Genomic DNA, 5,414 nt, shown 5'->3' on the forward strand with positions numbered 1-5,414 from the left:
TTATTGAGCAATGTATTAGTCTGTTTCATCGAATTCGCTCCACAATGAAATACGTTTTACCAAAAGTATTTCATTGATTTTAATAAAGGTGACAGGTTTGGCGTTCTACCTGTATTATCTCCTTGGTTGCATGTATTGGTCTGATGCGCGCTCGCATTCCAAGGTGACCTACTTTAATTGTTGTCCTGGTGTATGTCTGTTTTCATCCATCGTCTCCTCTAATTTGTCCGACGGCATGGTCTTTTGTTTCAATCAAGATATTTGCCCTGTTTACTTCGATTTAGTTCTACCTTTAACATCTACGGATTCTGGCTATGGATCCTGAAGAAGAATCTATGCGTCTAGCTACTTTGTGTCAACGATTGGGTCGCCTATGCTCTGCACAGGAAATAGAAATATGGGAGGACCAACCAACACCAGAAATATTAGCAGAATGTCGTTTAACCCTCGTGGGTAAAGTTTTCACTCAATCCCCAAGCTAACTTCCCAGCATTACGAGTACATTAATGAGGGTATGGAGGAATGATCATGTCAACTTTGCTCAAACAGAAGGTGGTTTATATTTGGCGAAATTTCGGTCGGAAGGCGAGAAGAGAGTGTTGGAGGGCGGTTCGTGGCTCTTTTCTAGTCACTAGTCTGCTTCAAGCCTTGGATTCCTAACACGCCGTTACATTATTATGACTTTACTCGATGTGCACTTTGGGTGCAAGTTGTTGGTCTGCCCTTGGAATGGACTATAGAACATGATAAGAAAGGCGTTAAATAGATTGGAGAAGTTTTAGGTTCGTGTTGATTTTAAAGAACATTCGGCTTTAAGGGCTGGACGGGTAAGAGTTGAACTTCCAAAGAAAGAACCTTTAAAGACTCGGCAAACGATTAGGATTGATGGGCGAATGCTGTGGTTTAGTTTCCGTTATGAACGGTTGTCTCATTTCTGTTATTCGTGTGGGAAACTTGGCCATTATGCTTCATCTTGTGCAGACTATCCTTATGATGAAGCTAAACAGGATGGTAAAGAAAAGATGGCTTTTGGTCCTTGGTTAAGAGCGGAGGTTAGACAATTTAGTCCTTATTGGCAAGCATTCTACAACCCCCCGGAAAATCCGACTCAGAATGAGGAGACTGTACCTGAGACACCTCCGGCTTTATTGCCCATTTGTCCCTCTACGCCGCTACGGATCATAGCACTTGCCGATATCCAAGTGTTCCACCAACAACAAGCAACATCATTCTATCTGAGTGAGCCACTCCAGCACCCCAGTTCTCTGGCCGAGGTCATATCATTACGACGGCATTAATCCCTGCACACGCAAAACAAAAGGGCCAAATAAGTTCTATTACGGATAAACCACAACAGCAAAAACTGAATGCTACCGAGTTACTCTAAGTTGGGCCCATCAAAGAAACATAAAAGATATTCTCCTTATGAAATGAAAAATGTCATGATAGAGAACTTTGATGATACTCAATTCTTGGACACACCTATTTTAGACGCATCGAAGGGAATACGTGGGCTTTGGGTGGTTGGCCTAAACAGCCACTGACTTACAAATGAAGATGATCTGTTGGAACTGTCAGGGTTTGGGCAATCCCCTGACAGTTCAAGCTTTAAAGGCCTTGACGGCCAAAGAAAAGCCTGACTTTTTGTTTTTAATGGAGACTAAGAATCATGAGAATGTTCTTAATCATCTGCAACGACGGTTAAGTTCAGTCACTCTTTTGTACATAATCCCGTAGGTCTAGCGGGAGGCTGTCACTTTTTTGGAATGACACCTTGCGATAGACATTACTTTGTTCTTCGGCGGAATATTTTGATATCATCTGTCGGGATTTAGTGGAAGACGAGCTTATGCGAATAACCTGTCTTCATGCATCATACTCCTACCATAATAGACAAAGTTACTTTGGGATAATCTTCGAGTGATTAGTTTCACCTCCAATAATCTCCCTTGGATATGTGCTGGAGATTTTAATGAAGTCCTATACTCTTGGGAAAATGTAGGTAGGCGGGCTCAGATGGTATAGAATGCAATCTTTTCGAGATGTTATCAATGATTGTGCCTTTATGGAGGTTGAGAGCAAGGGCTGCACTTTCACATGGTCGAATAATAGGGATGGTCTCGGAACAAATCAAAGAACGGTTGGACCGTGTTCGTGCACGATGGAGTGGCGACTTCTTTACCCCGGCTTGAGTCTTTGCCTTGCCGGCCATGGGGTCTGATCACGACCCACTTATTTTGTCCACATCGATATCCTATCCAGAAGTCAATGCCCTTTTGTCTTTGAGGCATATTGGAACCAAGATACGGAGTGTAGAGGGTTATTTCTGACATATGGAACTCAATCTAGGTACGCAATTCCCATCTATTGCGTAAACTCAAAATTGTTTCTTATAATCTACGAAAGTGGAGTCGGTCAAAATTTGAGAATGGTCACTTGAGGGTGCCAGCCTTACAATAGTAGCTCCAATCTCTTATTAACAAGCCATATATTTCCCACACGTCCGAAGAAGCGTAACATCTGCGTGGGGAAATCGAAACTATGGCGGCGGAAGAACAATTTTGGGCTATGCGTTCCGCGTTAATCAAGTACGATGGGGCGACAAAAATATCAAATTTTTTCACGCCACTACGAGTGCAGCGGAGGCAGCGCAATAGGATTGGAATGTTAAGGGATGAAAGCCTTAACTGGGTGAGAGATATTCCGATTTTAAAGTACATGACTTATGACTTTTTCTCCAAATTATACACCTTTGTTGGTTACCGGGACTATAGACCAATCCTAGATCAATGTCAACCGCTAGTGTCTACTGAGATGAATGAGCATTTAATTGCTGAGCTTACAATAGAGGAGGTTCGAATGGCGACTTTTCAGTTGGGCGCGATGAAAGCTCCGGGGACGATGGTCTGAATGGACTCTTTATCGACCCATTGGGATATCATTCAGCATGATCTATTCCGATTAGTTCATGAGTTCTTTTCTTTGGGGAGTCCCGCTAGAGATCTTAATAAGACGGTACTAGTGTTGATTCCTAAGGTCAACCACCCTAAGAGCCTTGATCGGTTTCGACCGATGCTTTGTGTAATTATGCTTATAAGATTATCTCTAAGGTCTTGGCGAATCGTCCCAAACCGTGGCTTGGTGAACTCATCTCAATGGAACAGGCTGCCTTCGTGAGTGGGCGACAAATTCAGGATAATGTGTTAATTGTTCAGAGGTTATTCATCACTTCAAAACAAGGATCGAAGCGTCATTTTAATGCACTTCTAAAGATGGACATGCAAAAAGCCTACGACAAGATTGAATGGGATTTCCTGCAGGATTATCTAACTTACATTGGGTTTTCATCACTCATGGGTTAGGATGGTGATGCAATGTATCACAACCTCATCTTTAAGTGTACGTTTCAATGGAGAACAACTTCAATACTTCCAACCATCAAGAGGATTACGTCAAGGGGACCTCTTCCCTTATATCTTCATTTTAGTGGCGAATGTTCTTTCCACCATTATTCATCAAGCTGTAAACATGGGCCATCTAAAAGGAATCCAGCTTAACGAGGTTTGTCCTACTCTTTCCCATCTATTTTTCGCTGATGATTCGGTCTTCTTCCTTAAAGGAACCCTCATGGAATGTTAGAATCTAGCCAATATCTTGAATCAATATTGTCTAGCTACTAGCCAAGTCATTAATAGGAATAAGTTTGGAATGTTTTTTTACTAAATCCTGTCCTGGAGTCTTCAGCACAATTTAGCGGCAGAATTTAGGGTACCGGTATTACGAAATATGGGAAATACTTAGGAATTCCGTCGATTGGGAAGATCCAAAACAGATATGTTTAGTTGTATATTAGGCAGGGTAAATGCCAAACTTGAGGGCTAGAAAGAGCTTTTATTATCGAAAGGGGGCAAGGAAATCCCTTGAAATATGTTGTACAAGCTATTCCTAAAGATGCTATGTCCATTTTCAAACTTCCTATATCATTGTGTCATAAGATTGAACAGAAAATCTCCAATTTCTGGTGGAGAAATGATAAACGAAGGGGCGGAGTACATTGACAGAATTGGGAATTGTTAAAAACCAGCAAGGTGAGTGGTGGGCTAGGCTTCCGAGATTTGTTAGCTTTTAACAAAGCGCTACTTGGCAAGCAGGCATGGCGTCTACTTCAACAGCCAAACTTGTTATGATGTCGGCTTTTCAAAGGATTATATTTCCAAACTAAAGATGTTCACTCAAACGCAGCACTTGGCACGCGCCCATCCGAGGGGCTGGCGGAGTATCCTTTGGAAGAGATGCCATCCTACCTAATGTACGATGGTCTGTTGGGGATGGGAAGAACATCAAAATTCGTGAACATAGCTGGTTACCCTTTGGCCCTATAGGAGGACCAGCTACAAGAGAGGAACCAGGGCTGGTGGCAAATCTTATTGACCCATCCAACATACTTGGAATGTTCCTCTTATAATAGATTTATTTGATGTCAACATCACAACAGAAATACTTAAACTCCTATCGTGACCGCTACATGCCACGATCGGTTAGTGTGACAGCAACGAAGGATGGAAATCATACGGTAAAAGCAATTACAAGACTCTTGTCGGCAAGTCAATAACACCTGGGGTCACCACGCATCATCATCATACCAACAACCCATCATTCTTTGGCGCAAATTATGGAAAATCAACACAGCACGAAAAAATCCGTCTATTTTTATGGTCAGCATGCCACAATGCCCTTCCTACCAAGGCTAATCTATTTTCTAGGCATATCATCTCTGATCCTATTTGTGAAATTTGCAATCAACACTCTCCAGAAACAATTGAACACTTATTCTTCTTTTGCTCATGGACAAACGGGATATGGAATCATCCGCAGCTCAACATTTAAGTATCTCCTCTCAACATTCATTGTCTCGACGAGTGGGTTACGAACCGCAGCAACAAATACTAAATCGGGTACCTAGATTGGAGATTATCGCCCATGTATTTTGGCGGAGATTTGGTGCCAACGCAACAATAGAATCTTTGAGGCAGAATCCGTCCCGATCCAACCCGAGCTGTGGTAGACGCTCTTGCCCAGACACGGATTCACGGTCTTTCTTCTCCAAATCATCAACGATCGGAGGACTCGCGAACGGGGCATCCCACGATCGTAGATCGCCTTTTTACTATGGAAACCTTCGGATCGGGGATACCTCAAAATGCAATATAGATGCATCTCATCAACCGGGAAGTCAAGAAGGCACGGTAGCGTGTATCGGGAGAAATCATCAAGCGGTTCTTACCGATGTCTACACTCGATGATGTCCCGTGGTTCTCCGTTTCAAGCCGAAATACAGCGCTAGCTTTTGCTCTTCATCATCTGCTGCATCAAGGACTCAATATGGCCAATCTTATCATCGAATCGACTGCTTG

The sequence above is a fragment of the Eucalyptus grandis genome, chromosome 3, assembly GCF_016545825.1.
Source record: "Eucalyptus grandis isolate ANBG69807.140 chromosome 3, ASM1654582v1, whole genome shotgun sequence".
Lineage (NCBI taxonomy): Eukaryota > Viridiplantae > Streptophyta > Magnoliopsida > Myrtales > Myrtaceae > Eucalyptus > Eucalyptus grandis.